We start from the raw sequence: 20,795 nt of genomic DNA, 5'->3' as shown, positions 1-20,795 counted from the left end.
AGTCTCCTACCCAAAAGGTATGTGTAATTTTGGCCCACCTTGTCTGGAAAGGCCTCCAGATTATTTTCCAGTTCAGAAATGGGCCCGATTACAATGCCCTAGGAAATGGCTCCGACCAACGGCATCGTAATCTCCTGTTTGGATTAATTATCGACTGACCCATTTGGATGGAATCGGGCGAAAATTAATCCAAACAGGATTTCCGAATGGCTCACGACGGGCTTGGAAAGCCTCCTGTAATCCCAATGGCGGCTCTTTCCGCCTGGGGGATTATAATGTCAGATTCCAACAGCTTTTCTCTGCTGGCCTTTTTGACACAGAAAGGCTGTGGGAAATCGACTTTGGGGTCCCCCAGCATGGCCCCCTTTGGTGCAAGGTCCCCGGATGACGGCAGAGGCAGCACCTATGTTGCCCCCCCTGTTGATCCCTGCACCCCTTGGCAGGCACCTTGATTTGCCTGCCATGGGTGACGGGATATACTGCACCTCTTCACTTTACACTGACATGGGTCCGTTGCTCACTTTGCCACAGGATTCAAGCTAGCCTGTCTGGTGAGGGCTGTTAGCCCGAAACCGGTCCCAGGATACTTGTTTCTGGTCCAGGAAAGCCGTGGCTTGGCAGTTCGAGTTGAACTGTTCCCATCTGGCACATGGTCAAGAGTCATTTGCATATAGCTGTGTCTAAAATGGGGTGGCAAAGTGAGCTAAAGAACCATGATGATTCAACCCAGATCTGTGACTGGGCTGAGTGCCTGAAAAGTTTCAGAGCTCCATCCATCATCTCCTTGTGTTTTCCCCATTGTAAAGAATAGCAGAGCAACTGATCAGGCTTTGGTTGAACCATGGTAGCTGGGTTAGTACCGCAGGCAGGAGGTCAGTCGGTCCCAGTACCCAAATCATATCTGAAGTCGTTTTCGGGCCCTAAGTGTGTTGTTAAAAATATTGTTACAAAATGTTATTAATATGACCTAGCACCTTTGATCTATAGATACATGAGCTACCTGATAATAAGGAGAGTTAGACAAGGTGTTCTTCACAATAATGGGGAAATGATTGGAGATAAGTATTGCCAAACCACCTTTGACTCGCCCATTTACCGAAGGAGTTGCAAGTGTTATTATGGAATGAAAATCATCTACATAAAAATAATTCCTTCTTTAAGTTTCCTCCAAGCATATTATCTGGACAGATGCAATAATGTTTAGCCAATGCAGATTATATAATTTAGATTTTACCCAGCCACTTTCCAGAACTTGATAATTAAATGTTGGTTTTGGATACCTATAGATGCATCCACTCCTGATATCTCTAGTTTTGCCCATGTAGTTCCAAGGTCCTCAAGCCTTCAACCCCTCTATCTGGCGCCAGGGACTGTTTCTGTCAATCCTGGCCATCTAGCTTAGATAATGGGCTATATCTATTAGATATGATGAGCAGAGCGGGGGACTTACTGAACGGTATCTGCTGGCCACCCTCTTGGCTTGCCTATGGACTGGTAGTACTATTTACACAAGAGTCTTCGAGCAAGAACTTTAGTTCTACTGTGTCTGACTGGTCTGTAATAATAACTCGAACAAGGGGGTAGTTGTGTTAAAGCTTCTAATAGATTTGCAACAATACATGGTCTTCTGAAGTTGACTATTATACAGTCACCCTTGAATTCTTTTGGGTGGGCTGCTAGCCAAGGTGCTCCCTTTACATGTACCACCTCCTGTGGCAGGTCCTCTGCCCAACCCATGTTTGATGTCAACCAATGCACCATCTTATTTTGCAAAGAAAGATAATCTTCATTGCCCTTTTTGGGAGTGCTGGCACATCCTTTAAGATGAAGGTATATGGGGCACACTCTGGAGGAAGGTGGGGGCAGCCCTTAGCATAACCTTTGTCCCTCCCAACTTCTTTTCTCTATGGGACTGAATTGTTTTTAAGTTTATTATTTGTGTGACCTGGTGCCAAATGTGGAGAATGTATGATTGCAGGATTATGAGTGGGTGGTTTTGTTTCTTTGTTCTGGGTACTTGAACTCCTCTGTTCCTCTAACACTTTGTAGTTTACCTCTGCAGGTAAATTAATATGGGCAGAGCTCTCAGAGACTCCTTTATCGATCCACTGTCTTTCCGCTAGCATATTATTCAGGGATTTTATATGATGAGCCACATCATCTAAACATGAAAGGAGAGGGGCAAATTCCTGTCTAATTATATCTCTGAGGAGCTCTTACGCTTAATCAATGTAGGGATCAAAGTGGGCTTAAAAGGGGAGGCGAGATACCGAGTCGTTGAATGTGGATAGAGATATGGTTTGAAATAGCCTTGAGTTGTCTTTTTCTTGCCCCCCTGTGCCTTCAGTAGTATGTTCCTGGGTATTTCCTCTATAAGACTTAGAGGTTTTGGGTTAAGCTTTTACTCTAGTTGTGCCCCTTACTTTTTTGCTCCTTCGAGAGACTCAAATCGGGAGCTAAGCCTTGGTTACTTGTGCTCTCAATCACATAAGTGGTAGGAGACAATTCACGTACATGGTGCTGCAATGTTCTGGGAAAATGTGTCATTTATGACACCATAAAACGCCTCATGCACTAAATGTGATGTCCTTATTAACTGTGTAGAGACGTTACTTGCAATTTGTTTCTCAAAATATATACTACTTGTCAAAACAAACCGTAAGCGTTGCCTGAGCCTCGCTTGAATGTTCTCCCTATTTTATGTTTGTATGTTTTTGCAGAAGGATGCAGGCTTGTGTCCCACTTTTCAGTATCTGTGTTTGTTTATATCCTAAAAACTTGCTGATAAATTAAATATTAAACCTCTGTCCGGCTGGATAAGTTAACAAATACAGCACTGATTGGGTCTGTATTCATTTGTTACTCACTATCCCTACCTCCCTAGGGACCATTGTAGCGCAAAATAATTGATTCCCAAGGTCCCTGGCTGACTTTACGTGGATCCCCTTGTTGTTTGAAAAGAGACTACCATACTTCCAGGCATTGTTAATAGCAGGGCAAACAGCCTCAAAAATAACAGGCTGCTGCACGCGATTAAGCGAAGGACTGGTGTCCAGAACCAAGTATAGGTGAGGGTGGTTGAGGAGATTAATGTCTCTCAGCGGTAACCAGATGAGTCACCGCTCTCCTCCCTTAAAACAAAGCAACAAAGCAAACAGTCTCCCTAAAAAGACAACTGAGGTGCTGCTTCAAAAGGTTATAAAATATCTCTCCTTTGATCCGTCTTCTTTCAAAGACCAGTCTGAAATCAGAGCAATAAAAATCAAAGTTCAAACTCATAGACAAATGTTCTTCCTTCTCGCAATGCTATGGCATATAGGACAACCAGTTGCAAGACCAGTTAGACCTCTCTTCAATAACGGCGATAGCAGAGTGCAGTGGAACCAGCAGGCTCGAAGTTTCACTTTCGGCCAAGAGACATGCTACACCCAATCAGGGGTGTACGAGTTTATCAAATCTGGACCTCATCTCAGTAACACAGTTATACGCGGTGCCCAGTACCATATAAGAACGAAAGGGTAGGTAAAGGACTCACCGAAGAGGCAGTTGGTAAAACCGAATGAATCCTTAACGGTCTCTCACTGTCAAATGTCGTCTGCAGCGCTGGGACGCCTGAGGGCAGCTATTGCGCTTTATAAATTAGCTTTTCATTTTATTTCATTTCATGCAATATGCAAAGCCAAGGGGGGTGGCCCTGCCCGTTCTCCTCCTGTTGCTGACAGGCGCAGTATGGACCCACTCTGTTTTCCTGATTAATTTTTCCTTGGTCCCAAATGTTAAATAGGCCACTATAAAATGGCGCGGGATTATAGGCCAGAGGAGAGGGAGTCCTTCACTTGACAAACATGAATATCGGGAAAGGACTTCTCCATCACATCACCCACTTAAAAATGGTGCTCATGCTGAATGCCGATACGGATGCTAAAGAAATAACCGGGAGCGAGGTTTCCAGGACCATAGCCATCTTATCTGATGACTTCCCGACATAGAAGCTAGGTAGGCCTCGTCTCCAGAAAGAGACAGAGACTACATGCTGTAGGAATAATTTCCCCTCGCAATGTTATGGCAGTACAATAGAAGCTTATTTGTGTTTTTGTATATGTTTGGAACCTGGTGCCATAACATTTCCTAACGGAGCATCTAATGCCACGGGATGCCTCGTCTCTAGCTAACAGCTGTTATTTGCAGTGTTAATTTTTTTGGAGCATAGGGGAAACAAGCTTGCCTATGCTTCTCCTAGTGCTTGGAATTTGGGTACAAAATTACTTTGCACAATTGAAGGGTGGTACTGTACTTTAATGAGGCATCAAGTATCATGAGACTAATCGATTTTTCTTTCTAAGTGTACATATCTTTCTGCTTCAAATCGCAGAGGTGAATCCTTCCTAATCCATCACTTTTTACAGTTTTTTCGGTGGGAACAGGTTACAGAGCATGATATTTCTGACCATTAATTAAGGGGTTACTAAAACCCACAGGACTTCATAAAGAGGTAGAAAATCCTCTTTTCAGTGCCAAATCCTGCATGCTCATTTGGTTAAAAAAGGGGAAAATGTGAACTACCTGTATTACATTCTCTTGATATATCTCTGAAATCCCTTTGTATGGCATATTCCATTTATTTCCTCTTTTCAGTCTTCAGCTTAGCTTTCATTACACATGTCTACGTTTTTGGTTCTTTGGGTCTTCTACAACCTTGGAGTTCACTCTTTTCAAATACATAGGTGAATGAGAAAACCCATCCCTTGTTCACCTATTTTGCAGAAATAAGCCTCTATTGCAAAATGACACACATATACGCCCGTGACCCAGAGGAAGGAGAGTGTATACCACCCCTCACAGTTTTCTATCAAAGTCAGTTATTGACAACAAAAGATGTTAGCATAGCATTAGACTGCGTGATATGGGGCACAGCGCCTGGAATGGATGGCATACCTGCTGATGTGTTTTTAAGTGATCGTTTATCTTGGTGTCAGTATTTTGAGTGGCTAGCTAATTGTGTAGCCAGGGGTGCACCAATACCGACCTCTTGGAAGGGTGCAGAAATAATTCCAGTTTTTAAAAAGGGAGACTAATCACTACCTAGCTACTATAGACCTATCAGTCTTATAGACTCTGCCCAAAAATTAGTATGTCGACTAGTGCAAAACAAACTGCAAACCTGGATAGTGGATAAAGATATCTTGTCCCCTTACCAAGCTGGTTTTCGTCCCTGTACAAGTTCAGTTGATCAGGTCTTTTTTTTCATAGCTCTTTACTGGAGGAACGTGATGCTAACCAATGGGACCCTATACGCTGTCTTCGTAGATTTAAAATCAGATTTTGATTTAGTTCCCCGTTCTAAACTTTGGAGGGTACTTGCTGAAGCTGGGTTGGCTCCAGAATTGCTGACTCTTCTTGTCCGCCTACATGAGAACAATTATGCAAGAATTAGGTGGGGTGCTCAGGGGGAGGTGACGGACAATTTCCCTGTCGAACGTGGGGTTCGGCAGGGGTGTGTTCTGGCACCCACTCTGTTTTCTATTTACATCAACGGCATTGTAGAGCATCTAAGCCGTTCTCCCACCGATGCTCCTGTTCTAGCAGGGGCACGCGTGCCAGTCCTCATGTTTGCGGACAACACGCTGATAGTTTCTCGAACACCGAGTGGGCTCCAGAAGGCAGTTAACGCTTTCGGTGAGTTCTGCCAAACACGTGGACTTGAGATAAACACCTCCAAAACCAAGTTCATGTGTATGAATCAGCGGAACACATTCAAAGGTTCAATCAATTTTAATGGCACTCCCTTAGAACAGGTTGAGGCTTTCACGTATCTAGGAGTATCCCTCCAGTGTAACATAAGTTGGAAAAATCACATTGATATGGCCGTTTTAAAATTTCACCAGTTGGCGGGTGTAGTGGCACTTAAACACAAAGCTTCATTGACTAAGCCAATCACCCCTGCCTTAGAAATCTACAATATGAAGGTGATCAGTGCCTCTTTGTACGGCTCGGAACTTTGGGGATTCTCCAATTTGAAACAACTAAAACTGGCGGAGAACAGGTTTCTACGCCGCCTTGTTGGGGTTCCCCAAAGTACCCATACCGTCCCACTGGTATATGACCTTGGCAGAAAGAACATTGAGGATTTGGCAAGGCTGCGACCCTTATTATACTGGAGACGCATTATGACTACCCCTGAACTAGTTCACTATGCCGCTGCCCTGAAGGACATCATCAGGGCAGATCGCTTTAATTCGATCCCGTGGTTAAAGGAAATTAGGGGTATGCTAATTAAGTTGGATCTAGACCACTTATGGAACACTCCCAATGCTTTGAGCTTTCCATCAAAGGCAACATTGAAAAAAATGTATTGGGAAATGGTAGGGTCGACTGCTTATAGCACTGGATCCAACAGTAATCTGACAGGACGCCTTCTGGATATCAAATTCTTACCATCTTGTGAGCCATACTGGGACATTATTGAAAGGCCGTTTGATAGAAAATTGTATTTTCAATTCAGAATCTGGACCCTTCCTTTAAAGGCATTCTCCCACAAATGGTCAGTCAATCAGGATGACAAATGCCACCATTGTAAAGACATGATCGAGAACATTGTCCATCTACTGTTTGTTTGTCCTCTTTATGTAAGCCCCGAAGGAAGTGGATAAAACCTGTGTGTTTTAACCTATGTACACGTAGGTTCATAGAGGCGTTAAGAGTGCTGGAATCAGATTGTACACCCTGCATAGCGATTGCCGTTGCAAAATTTTTAGGGTGCGCATGGACACTACGCACCCGCACTTTACAACAGCTAGATACTGCCCAATGAATTAACTGATACCGTTAATGTAGATCAATTTCTTAAAAATCATGTTTTATTGAATTATTTTTAACCATCATGTATCAATTGCTCTTTTATTTGGTATATGACAGCAGTATGGTTTAATTAGTTTTTTTTAAAAACAATGAATTTTATTGTAGTATTTATTGTGTAGTGTTAGGATGTATAACCGCTTTTATGACATGCTGTCGAATAAAGCTTTGAAATTTGATTTGACACACATATGTGAAGATCACGGCTCACTAGAGACGTGGTATAAAAAAAAAAATAGAAAATAAGAATAATTTATTAAACTAAGTTTTAACATTGGATTTTCAGCCTTGAGAAAGCCCCAGAAGCATAGGTCTTGTAAGGGATGAAGCACATGTTGGCTGGCAACAAGTACTGAGTATGATGAAATCCAGAATAACCTGCAAATACCAAGTACAAAATAAATTGATATAATCAATCAATATTCATTGTCAATTGACTTTTCTTCCTATTGTTGAACCTCTAAAATCCAGTATAAAGACCAAGTAAATATTAATCAGGAAAACAGGACACTCAGTAGCAATACTGGTGATCTAGTGGCAGCTGCTTTTTTATGGATTACTTCATCTTCCACGGCTTCCAGGCTCCGCAACAGTGTTTATTTCCTGATGTGCTCAGAATTTGCATATCTCTGTTGACTGTTCCATTTGCACTTGGGAACAGTGGAGGGGCCCTGCGTTCAAGTCATTCAGGATACTTCGAGCCTACGCTGAAGAAGCCTTTGTCTTCTGAAATAAGAAGGTGACATTGTGAGTGCTGTTGAGTTTTGCTGAGGAAACCATTGCCTACTAAAAATAAAAACGTTATTTTTTGAGTACTCTTGACTTTTCTGTAGTCGCAACAACATATTGACATTTGCATTCTCATAGCAGTGATCTGCACACTAGGTTTAGAATGTATTAATGTTGTCCAGGCTTGACAGCACAGTGATGCGCACACTTCACAACAAATAAAGGTTGGAACTATGATGCGCAAACCTCACAATAAATGCAGCATTTTTATTGTACAATGTATGCTCTTTTGACACTATTTCGCAAATCAGAAACTTTTTTTAGTTTTCTCACCATTATAGATTTTTATAACTCAGTGACGTGTACATTGTATTATTCAATTTTTTCATCTTCTGTTAGTGCTGTATATTTTTTATTTCAAATCTCTAACATTGTTTAGGCAAACTGTTTGTTTCTGTAAAATATGCAGGCTGGTCACACGCCTATTCCATGGAGCCTTTAGTTTGATGCCTTTGAAACCTGTTTGGGGTCTGATTGGAGCTGATACCTTTTGCTCCATTCCCTGGTTTTGAAGGCAGATCAAATTTTAAATATCTTCCGAAAGTGGCATTGGTTGATGGTGAATAATTGGATGAATTCTCAGAAGTTACTAAAAAGCTTACAAGCAGGTATGATGGTCAGCCAAGCTTGGTGCTTTGAGGAAACTGTTCTTTAAAAGTATTCAAAGAAATGGAGAGGAGATGGATGCCTACATCACAGCTTTATGGCATTAATAGTTTAGTGACAATTTAAGAACTACAGTGATAAACTAGTTCAGCACCAATTTATCAGCCATTGTGTGGATAGAAATATTCACGAAAAGCTTCTTTCCTTGGGTATTCCCTCATTGGAGGAAACCATTATAGTGACTAAGAGGATCAAAACTTCACAGAAATCAGCTAAAGAATTAGATGATAAGGAAATTGAATCTGTGAATCCTGTATGTCTTTCAATGGACTTCAACAAGGGAAAAAGGGAAAATCAATCTAGAACATTTTAAACCAAACTAATATACATTTCAGATGTGGAAATCACACGTCACACGAAATGGAGTTAATCTTGTCCAGTCAAAATGTAACAAGTAGATTAGGTTACAAGTTAGGCTATTTTGCAAAAGTCTGTCAAAGTACACAACATAAAAATATAATTTGTCAATGAATAGGGGGGTGACTCAAAGGTCATGGTGGTAGTTGTTGGTGAACTAGGAGGGGTGATCCGTCTGCTTGTATGGATCCATATGTTGACATTATGGTGGGAGACAAGCTTTTGCGCCTATTGGTGGATTCTGGAACATGTATTACCTTGATCACCTAAGATTTATTTAAGGCATCTGGAAAACCCAACAGTTGTTACCACCAGCTCATGCTCCAATTTCCTATGAGGGCTGAATCATAGAGTTGTTAGGATTTTCTGAGGACATTTTGGAGTTTAGAGGGAGACCCATTCAAGATAAAAAATATGTGGGAGTCAAGGATCTTAATATTCCTGGCTGGTTCCATCAGGGCTTGTCTGATATGATTTTATAAAGCAAAAACAATGAGATGATGGACAAAGCACTGAAACTTTTCAGTATCTCATCCCCAGTCACTATTTGATCTGGGTTGAATCCATCATCGTTCTTTAGCTCACTTCACCACCCCAGTTCAGATCCAGCCACATGCAAATCAGTCTTGACACTGTTCCTCATGGGAACAGTCCAGCCCGAACTACCAAGCCAGGTCTTCCCAGGACTGGAAACAAGCATCCTGGGACCGGTTTTGGGGTAATACCCTCATCAGCCAGGCTAGCTTGAATTCAGCGGCAAGTGTCTGTGTGTGTCAGTATATAGGTAGATGTCTGTGCCTGGCTATGCCAGTCTATCAATGGGTTTGTTTATAGGTGTGTCATCCTATATATAACTGTGTCCCTAGCTGTATTAGTGTATGTGTAGGTATATATCTGCTTGTGTCAGTGTATGCATAAGTATATGTTTCCGTCTTTCAATACATAAATGAGTATATGCCTGGATGAGTCAGTGTAGCTCTTAATGTATCTCTGGATGTGAAAGTGCATAAAAGTGGGTGTCCATGTGTGTCAGTATATGTGGCAATGCATGCCTGAGTCAGTTAGTGTATGCATCAGTGTGTCTATGGCAGTGTCAGTGTATGCATCAGTGTGTCAATGGCTGTGTCAGGATATGTATCAAAGTGTCACAGGGTGTTTCAGTGTATGCATGACTGAATGACTGAGTAACTATCAATGCATGACAGTGTGCAGGGGTGTGTTAGTATATCAATGAGTGTGTCCTGGGGTGCCTTAGTCTATATATGAGTGAGTTACTGTCTGAGTCAATGAATTCATGACAGTGTGCATGAGGGTCTTAGTGTATGTATCAGTCATTCCTAAGATGTGTCAGGGTGTGTATGAATAAGTGTATGAATTTGGTACTGATTAGATTGGGATGTTTTCTAGGTGTTCCAGTGTTTGTATCAGTGAGTCTCAGAATGTTTCAGTGTGTGTATGAGTGAGTGGGTGAATATGTGAGTGAATGCAACAGTGTGTGCCTGGGTGTGACAGTGAATGCTTCAATGAGTACTTGCGTGTGTTAGCGTATGCATCAGTGTTTAACTGGGTGTGTCTAGGAAGGCATCAATGTGCGCCTAGAAAGCATATAGTGTTACATTTTTGGAAAAATATATTTCATAGATGTAGGAAAGTGGGCTTCGGTTGCAGTAACCACCCCACACTTTTTTCCAGATTTATGATGCACTTTGACTTGATGTACCCTGGGTAACTGCCAATCAGGTTCCCAGGGCTTGTGTTCTTTCCCAACACTGTACATTTGAACCCACAATAGGCCCCTTTCTGGCCACATGTAAGTCCCTTGTAAAAGGTACCTTGGGTACCAAAGGCAATGTGACCAAGGAAGGCCTCCAAGGGCTGCAGCACATATTGTGCCACACTTAGAGGTCCCGTACCTAACACACACACTGCCATTGCCGGCTATGTGTTTTGGTGCAGAGAAAAGTCAAGAGTCGGCATGGCACACATACCTATGTGCCATGCCTGAAACCGACTGCCGATGGAATAGGTAAGTCACCCCTCTAGCTGGGTGCACTACACTACTGGTGAGGGTACAGTTGCATGCACACTGTCTCCCTACAGTATCTAAGTCCATTCTTAGACATTATAGGAGCAGTAAAGCCATAAAGAGTACATGGTCTGGGAGTTTGTCATTACGAACTTCACAGCACCATAATGGCTTTATTGAATTCCGGGAAGTTTGGTAGCGAATCTCTCAGCATAATATACCCACACTGATGTAAGTATGGGATTTATTATACAATGTACTCAGAGGGCATCCTAAAGGTGCCCCCTGAAAAACCACCAGCCTCTGGTGGGTTTCCTGACTGGTAAACATCAGCCTTCCACCACAGGACAGGTCTCTGGACCCCTGGGTGGGAGCCTTCACTCTTTGGGCCCAGAAACAAAGCCTTTCCTGGGTGGTGGTGTTCACATCGGTTTGTCAATGGCTGTGACAGTGACTGTATGGGTTTGTGAAGGGTGTCACACCGTGTCTTTAGGTATGTGAATGGATCTGACAGTGTCTTAAATGAAGTTGTGAATGGATGTGACAGTGTCTGTATGGGTTTAGAAATGGGTGTCACAATGTTTGTATGGGTTTATGAATGAGTGTGACAGTGGCTCTTTGGAAACATGAATGAGCATGACAGTGTCTGTTTTGGTTTGTGAATGGGTGTGACAATGTTTCGATATGGTTATGAATAGGTGTGACAGTGTCTGCATGAGGTTATAAATGGATAAGACAGTCTTTTTATAGGTTTGGGAATGGGTGTAACAGTATCTCTGGTATATAAATGGGTGAAAAAGCATCCATATGGGTTTGTAAATAGGTGTAAGAGTGTCACAATGGGTATGTGAATGGGTCTGGCACTCTCTCTATGAGTATGTGAATGGGTATGACAGAGACTGTATGGGATTCTAAATGGGTGTGAAAGTGTCTGTATAGGTTTCTTAATGGGTGTGAGAGTGACTGTATGAGTTTGTAAATGGGTGTCACAAAGTATCTATGGTATATAAATGCGTGTAACCATGTCTGTGTGGTGTTGTGAATGGGTGTGAGAGTATCCCGGAGTATGTGAATGGGTATGACAGAGTTTGTATGAGGGTGTAAATGGGTGTGACAGTGTCTGAATGGTTTTCTCAATGGGTGTCACAGTGACTGTATGAGTTTGTGAATGGGTGACTTAAAGTCTCCATGGGTATGTTAATGGGTGTCACTGTCAGGATTCAGCCTCATTAGAGCCTTCATACCAGGACGTAAGATACTTCTGTGCAAGGAACTACAATACCCATGATGCCTGAGAAGGAATGAATTGGGTTAAAGTATCAAGGGATATATAGGTGGGATCAGCATGCCAGCCATCTTGCATAATTGATTTGTATGGAACTTCCAGAGGGTTCGCATCAGCTGCCAGCGGGTGTTTTACATTGCCGATGAGACACTTTGACAGTTCCTTGCTCCTTCTTTGGAGGGAGAATTCAGAATACCACCAGAGCGTGGCGGTTTTGCAGAGTAACTCGAAAGTCTTCCTTTTTCAATGCGGTAAGACTCTCTGTCTTACGCCCACAATCTGTTCGAATCTCAGTGCTTATCAGTAGCTGAGCAAGCCAACGTCCAGGTGGGGAGTCTTCAGTGGTTTCTCTTTCATGCTGCATTATTTTAGTTTCCAGACTTCGTTCTATGAACTTGTTTCTTCAGGAGTTCTCAGTCAGTTCTTTTTGTTTCCATAAAAAACAGAGTTGGGAGATTGTGTCTAAATATTTAAATATTTTTTTTTTTGTGTGTATTTTACTGAGGGCAGATGGTGAATAATCCTTTATGAACACTTTCCTAAAAGGAGATTGAGTAATTGAAGTACAAAAGGTTGCTTTCTGATTCAAAAGACAAATATTGGAATAATCAGCTAAATCATATTTTTCGAAACTTTTAATATGTTATGTTATTAACATTTATAGTGCGCACAGATACTCAAGTGTGTCCCGGCACGGCACCTAAATGGCAACTGAGAATCAACGGATAATTAGATAAAAAGCAGAGTTTTCAGCCATTTCCTGAAGAGCTTTGGGTCCTGGATGCCGCAGAAGTCCTGGGGAAGTGATTTCCAGGCCACCGCCGCCTTGTAGGCCAGAGAACTACCACCCATTCTAGTAAGGCGGAAACGTGAAATAACTGCCAGTAGCTGAGCTGCTGAGCGCAGCTGTCTCGGGTGTACAAAGAACCTGAAACGTTTCTTAAGGTATACAGGGCCTAATCCAAACAGGGCTTAATGAGCCAGGGTGAGGGCTTTAAATTTAACTCTTTCAGCCACAGGAAGCCAGTGAAGGTCGTGCAGATGTTGCTTTATACTGGATCTCCCCGGAATTTGGAGTAGAGACCTTGCTGCAGCGTTCTGCACTACCTGCAGTCTCTTCAACTGGCACCCTGGCAAGCCAATGTACAGGGCATTCGGATAATCAATGCATACAAGGCTCAGGGCATGGGTAACCATTTCCTTAGCTGCCCTAGATAAAAGGGGGAAGAATTTCCTGAGTGATTAAAGGGTACCGAAGCATTGCCCGGCAAGCTTCTTCACCTGTGTAGAGAACCGGAGATCTTCGTTGAACCAGATCCCAGGATTTTTGACAGGCTGACCCACGGAATTAGGCAGTGGATAGTCAGCTGGCCAGAGCTATTCCCTAAACTGAGAAGAAAAGGTCCCATACAAGAGGATTTCGGACTTATCCTCATTGCACTTGAGCTGCGCAGAAAGGAGCCATTGGAAAAGCTTAGTAAAGCAGGCTCTAGCTCGAGCGAGGGACGAGTCATTTTTGCTCCATATAAAAATGAGCTGGGTATCATCCGCATATGCGATGATCTTAGTGCCCAACGCCTCCACCAGATAAATCAGCGGGGTGACATATATATTGAAGAGGAGGGGACTCAAGGTGGAACCCTGAGCACTCCCGAAGGCACACTTTGGGGAGCAGATGAAGACGGGGCAGCCAAACTTGCTGTGATCTATCCTCCAGGAATGATTTAAGCCAGTTCCAAGCAGGTCCAGGGATACCGATCTCCGAGAGACGGGCCAGAAGCAGGAGTGAGGCACAGTATCAAAAGCCATAGAGAAATCAAGTAAATCAGAGCCGCTCTGGCGCCAGCGTCCAAACACTCGCTAATTGTTTCAGAGATTTCAACAAGGGCCGTCTCTGTACTATAGGATGCTCTTAACCCCGATTGAGCTGAATGGAGCAGGCCAGAACCTTCAACAAAGTTGGTGAGCTGTTTGTTAACAGCTTTCTCACAGACTTATAACACCGGCCGGAAGGAGAGAGATAGGGTGGTAGCTAGCTGGGACAGATGGATCCAAAGAAGGTTTTTTCAACAGAGGAAAACATTTGGCCTGCTTCCAATCTAGGGGAACTGTGGCCATCTGTAGGAACATATAGATCCGAGTATTGACCTCCAGATTAACTACCTCAGCAACTGAGGCTAACAACCTGGCTAGGCAGGGTCCGACGGGGAGCCAGATTTCATTGACTTGAGAATTATCAGGGAGTCTGCGGAGCATATTAGAAAAGGCCGCCAGAGAGGGTGAAAGAGAAGAGGTTGAAACTTTAAGGGGAGAATTCCCTGCCGGAGCGATGGCGGTACTCCTGAAATTCACTTGGAGCACCTGAATCTTTTTGATGAAAAAACTAGACAGTTTCTCCTCCCAGTCAGGGCCATTCACAATAATGGCTGACATGGGCCATGTGCTTCAAGCTTTAGCGGTAGTACCAAAGGAGTTAGTTACTTCTCATGCTGAGACTGCTGCGCTCAGGAATAAGATTGAGAAACATTAAAGAAATCCTTTTGATGCTATTACACCCATTCAAAGATACAGGTTAATGTACCTCCACCAATACCGTTGGCAACCCCTGAGAGATATGTAGGAGATCCCCCATAAAATACAAGTGTTTTAACCCAGATCATGTTGCATTTTTATGGCAAAATCGGTACTTTTCCAGACAATCACTTGTGAGTAGCATTTGCTATGATATATATTAAGCAGGTGATGCAGTTAATGGGCGGTACCTTTGGTGAAGAACAACAATCCAGTCTTATCTGATTGGAATGTCTTTCATTGTGAATTTAAAAGAGTATTTGATAGTAGGGCTACAATATTTAGTGTCTGATTACGATGTTGGTCGGAAAGCCTCCAGTGACAGACGGATTCTCCTAGCCCAAGTCCGGACCCATCCTCCCGACTCTGGGCCCTATTAGGATGGCGGACGGACCTGCGCCCGTCCGCCACCCCAGAGGTGGAGGGACCGTCCGCAGGGGCAGCGAAGGTCCCTCCGTGCAAATTAGGATGTGACCGCCACCCTGGCGGTCACATCCTGTATGTTTAACATTGCGGCGGGTGCTGCTTGAAACAGCACCCGCCGCAATGTTAAAAATGCAAGCAGTGCATTTGCATGCACAAAGCGGCAGGCACCACTGCAAATGCAGGGGGGTACCACAGGTACCCCCCATGTGCACCCCCACCCCCCCTTCACCCTGGGGGCCCACAATGGGCCCCCAAAGAAAAGACCGTATGCATTTTCGTGGTGGCATTGCCGCCGCGAAAAGGCATATCACAATGCAAATCCTAATATGGCTGGCGGTGTCTGATAGACACCGCCACCATATTAGAGCATTTCCGCCATGGTCTCGTGGCGGAAAAGCGGCGGATGGTCTCCACGTCCGCAGATGACCCCCCTCCCATCCTAATCTGGCGGGGGGTCATTTCTCACAATGCAGCGGTGAATCCGCATCCTCCGGGCCGGCGGTGGCTTCCGCCAGCCCGGAGGATGCGGATTCACCGCAATCGTAATCGGGCCCAAAGTCGGAAACATTTCCGGCGCACCAATTACGATGCTTGGAACCATCGATCATTCCTAATTGGTTCTGACCGGCATTCGGAGAATCCAAGTTGGTCCAAGCCGATTCGTACAGCTCAATGGACAGCGTTTCCTATTGACCGATTATGATGTTGGATTCCAACAGTCTTTCCAACTCGGTCTGTCCGACATGAAAAAAATACTGGAAACTGACTATGGGAGCCCCTAGCAGGCCCCCTTCATCCTGAGTTTTTTGGTTTTGGGTTGAGTGGATACCCAAAGGATCCCCCTGTAAAACTATATGCAGTGTGGCAGGCACCATGGGGTGCCCGCGACAGGGTGCAAGATTTTCAGGTAACACCCATTTTCCCCATAGGAGCCAGTGTTGTCGGTCGGAACACAGGCTCCCATTTAAATAAATGGGAGTCCCTCCGAACGGTGTTCTGAAGCATCATAATCGGTCAGTCGGAACCGCCAACTACAAGTCGATCAGAACCGCAGGGCAAAAATAATTTGGTGACATTTAACAACCTTCAACCATCTAGTAACAGAGAAAGCATGACGATACGACAAGAGGATATTATTATATTATCAAAGGCCTAGAAATGAAATTAAAGATATATTAGTCCAAATTGACCCACAACCGACCAATTGTACAGATTGTATTAATCTTACTATATGATTGGACCATCGGTTGACTGAAAGAGTGGGTGATAAAAAGAAAGGTGATAGAGTGTATGCAAATTTTGAAAGAGGATTTAGAAGGCCCACCATAGGTAAAGAGGCAAGTGCAGAACCCATGAAGTTAAAAGCGATTAGATCTCCTCTTTCCAAAGGCTCGTAGAATGCCTGGACAATACATGTTTTGTGGGGAAAAGGGGGCATTTTGTGAGAGAATGTCCCTCAAAACCAGACACATACACCGTTTTGTCCAAGCAAAAATGTGTCTGTTTCTGAGATGCAAAAGCAGAGTAAGCAGTTAGAAATAAATGACCCCTCTTCATTGACAGTTAAAGAAGAAAAAGAGTGAAAGGTACCTTCCCTCTATTTATCAAAAGCCAAAGAAACTGAGTCACATATTCGGATCCCAATGATGTTACAGAATAATGACCAACATCATCAAGTGGTGATAATGATAGATTCCGGTGCCACATATAATTTAATTGCTCAGGGCCTAGTTTGGAAATTACCTTTGAATAAAATCCCTAATAATTTACCAGAAAAGATACTGGCAGTGGATGGCAAACCACTGAAGTCTGCACCCATCACAGAACAAATAAAGCCAGTTTTATTGACAGTAACGGTAAAAATACAATGGCAATATATATATTTTAAAAAGTAATTTTTTTCAGCTGCGCTAACTCCACTGATCCCCTGCAGAGTTATATCAGGGGGGCATGCTGAGCCCTATGAGGGTTCTGCAGACTTTGCAAGTGGCCAAAAAAACCTGTTTTCTCAGATTTCTGACTCCGGGACATGTGTTCAGCCCACTTTTATAACACGTACAAAGGGTCAGTAAACCTTACCCATTCATTCAGTTTGCTAACATTATTTCCCAGCCCCAGGGACCATTTCCCTGACAAACAAATTGGTGGCAGTAAATTTTCTGTGAAGGTCAGCCCAGCCAATCAGGAGTTCGCCAGTGCGCGTGAATACTCGTAGTACCCACGGGTGGATCCGCTAGTAATCCGTGTCCCCAGATATACAAATTTGCTTTCCTGTGATATCTCCCAAACTACTAAGCAGATGTAAAAGAAATCTTAAAAGCACGATCTGTGTACCAACAACTAAATCAAATTTTGTGTAGTTTCATCCAGCGATTCGGGCTGTAGGCTTGTTCAAATGTCCTATGGGAATTAACATGGGGAAAACGTGTTTTAGGATCCCCCTTTTTTCTTGGCCCCACTTCACAAGCCACCATGAAACTTTCAAAACAGCGCCTGAAGTACTGGGCACATTGTGGCGTAAAAATTCATAGCGATTCATAAAGGGGTGGCAAAGATATAGGAGCCTGAAAAAGCCCTTTTTTGATAGAAACTCCATCCTGCGAGCAGCAGCCGAAATGCTCAGATGCCATCACAAAAAATAAAATAAATCGAGTGAAAAAAAAATGCTGGTTTAATCTCTGTTCGAGAAAGGGGTTGTTGTTTTGCAATATATACATACTTATATGCTTGTGAACAAGGGCTCCTGAGCCCGAAACGCGTCTATGCTGCCACTTATAAAATAAAATAAACAATCTTCACCTACCTGATCCTGTGGTCTGTCTTTCTGCTTTCCGGTTCCTAGGACCGGAGGTTGCTGTGGAGTATTTCTGCATATATATATATATATTATAATATCCAAACAAGCTCCAAGGTATGCCGGTGGCCCCTAGGGAGGTGGCGTGTGCTCCGGACGAGCAACCCGGAAATTCAATTCACTCCAAACAGTCGAATAAACACGCTCTAAGTAGCTGCCACAAAAACGCCAATCAGGATACAATCCAAGGGTGTTTAATCAAATGCTACATGTTTCGGCTTCTCACAAGCCTTGATATATATATATATATATATATATATATATATATATATATATATATATATATATATATATATATATAGTTATAGGTAGGATTCTTTTCCATAGGAAATCCGCAACATTCTATTGGGAATAACTCTGGCGCCGGTTGAGGAATTTGTGTGAAATTTTCCTAAATTTTGGCCAGCTCCGCTGCGCTCCTTCCCTGAAAGTTTCGGGGGAATTCGTGAAGTGGGGGCTGAGAAAAAAGGGGGGTCCCAAAACGTGTTTTTCCCATGTTAATTTCCATAGGACGGTCTGACAAGTCTACAGTCCGAACCGCTGAACGGAAGTACGCCAAACTTGGCAAAATTGTAGGGACTGGTACGCAGATGTGCCTTTGCTATGTTTGCTGAAAATTGCTCCAGTGTTTTTTTTTAATATGAACTTCAAAAACACATATATATCTATAGGCGCGCTCCGTGCGCTCCCGGGTGCGCGTACCGGGGAGCACACCCGGCGCGCTACGGGAGTGCGCGAGCGGAAAGCTGATTGGCTGTCGGGTGTCTGTCAACATTCTAAACAGTCCGGAGAGTCCGCCATCTTGTGTCTCGGTAGAATCGAGACACAAGAGGTGAAAAAAGAAAGGGGATATAATTAAAAGGGGGCAGAGTAGAGACCCCCTGACTCCCTAGTTTTTCTGAAGCGGGCCTAGAAGGACCCTGAAGGGCAAAAAAAAACGTTTTTTGTTTTTTTAATTTTCGCGGGGTAAGCGCTGGCTGCACTCATCAGTGCGCTCTCCGGTACGCGCACCCGGGAGCGTACCACGGGGAAAAACAGGGTAAAAAAATAGAGTAAAAAAATAATGTAGAGTGTTTAGTGGTAAGTGAGCTCTGAAAAGAGCTGTTGTGTTAAGTGGGTGTTTTTCGTATCTACAAGTAGGTACCAATGCAGAGTCTTATATTCAAGAGGAAAACTCTATTACCCTCATCTGTAAAATGAACACCATCTCTCCTACAGATGTTTTGCATGTTGTAACGCAAGTTGTTGTGGTAAATGGAACCCATACCATAGTCTCTCATGTAAGCAGAAACAGATTTATTTACATGTTTCCTTGCTTTCTCAAACTGTGGACAAAATTGGTTGGACCAGTTCCATTTTTGCCTTTGGCATATATTAGAGAATACCAAGGCAGTTTTTGGAAAAAGTGACATCAATTGCCCAAAGATGTCCTTTAAAAGCATTTCCAGACCTACCCCACTCAATGTGCCTAAATCATTTCCACCACAGTGCACAATTATAAGGTCAGGGTGTGGTAAATGCATAAAGGATTTTACCAATGGTATCAATTGGTGACTTCTCAATCCTCTTTGTCCAATCCATACAATGTCTACATTTGGTAAATCAAGGTTGTAAATAACTCTGTTAGTTGCAAATTTCTGAGCCCAGTGGAGATAGCTATGCCCCACAAACCAGACTTTTGTTATTTTGAAGATAGGTGTGTGAAGGTAGGTGTGCTTCTAGTCAGATGAGTTGTGGAAATGAAATGGCAGTTTGATTATGAAAAAAAAGTGTTTGAGAATCAGTGCAGATAAATAAGTAGATATGTTTGGAGCTTTCTTAAAAATCTCCACTGAAAATTAGGCTGCATGTTTTTTTTTGTAAGAAGTCATTTCAATGGTTGAGAAAAAGTCATTTAAAGAAACATTGCATTTTATTAGCTAGTAGATTGAGAGGTCAAGCAAGCTTGATGAATTTTTTTGCAACATAGTAAAATGAACTTGTGAACTCTGGGTTGGTTTTAGAAGGAGTTACCATGGTTACTTGGTGAATGAGCACTGGGGGAATGGGTGAATGTTATGTGAGTTTTAAAGTCTTGAAATCTTCAACCAATTAAAATGTGTAGTTTGGTTTTGAATTTGGGGGGAATAATTTTAATTGGCTATGTGCAAGAATATGGTTCTGAAATCAGAAAGAATCTGTGCCATTATTGAAAGGCTCTCAGTGAAGGAAGCATTGTTCAGAGATTCTGCTTAAGAATATCTGTTGACTGTGACTGACACTGTTTGACATCTTCCAAACCATTTTTAAAGGTGAGTAATGAATCTTTTAAAAAAGATAGAGAGTTTAAAGATTTTTTAAAAGTATCATAGTGTGTGTCTCCGTGATTTAAGGAATGATATTTTTACCTTTTTCTATAATGTTAGCTGTGTGTTTATAAGGTAGTCTTTTTTATAAATTGTTTTTTATGCTTGGATTCAATGCTGGATTAGAAATTGTATGATGGTTTCATTGGAGTTGTAAATATGGTCATTTGTTTTGAAGCACATTGTGCAACCTGTAGCATGGGTGGAAGGAGTGAATGTCTGGAGAGGGATAGGAATAGCAGATAGAAAACCATATGAAATGGTGGGGAGATGCATAAATACACAGCTATGTCAAAGATTGTGCACGCAGCTTGTAAATATGCAGGCAGACAAAGCAATCTTTGACATAGCTGTGTGTTTATAAGGTAGACTCTCACAGTTATAAGATCTCTCACGGCATTTCATATTCTTGTCTGGGTGTGTATTTACAAGCTGTGTGCACAATCTTTGACATAGCTGTGTGTTTATAAGTTAGACTCTCACAATGTTAACATCTCTCACATTACATAAGGTAAGGTCATGGGATTGTCCCATGTGAAAGGATGCATTGCTGGAAATTATTTTTTTTCTACAATTTTTTACACTGTTTTTAGGTAGATGCGTCACTTTGTAAAGCCCTGT

Source organism: Lissotriton helveticus, chromosome 2_1, assembly GCF_964261635.1.
Source record: "Lissotriton helveticus chromosome 2_1, aLisHel1.1, whole genome shotgun sequence".
Taxonomy (NCBI): domain Eukaryota; kingdom Metazoa; phylum Chordata; class Amphibia; order Caudata; family Salamandridae; genus Lissotriton; species Lissotriton helveticus.
Note: the sequence above shows the minus strand (reverse complement) of the source record.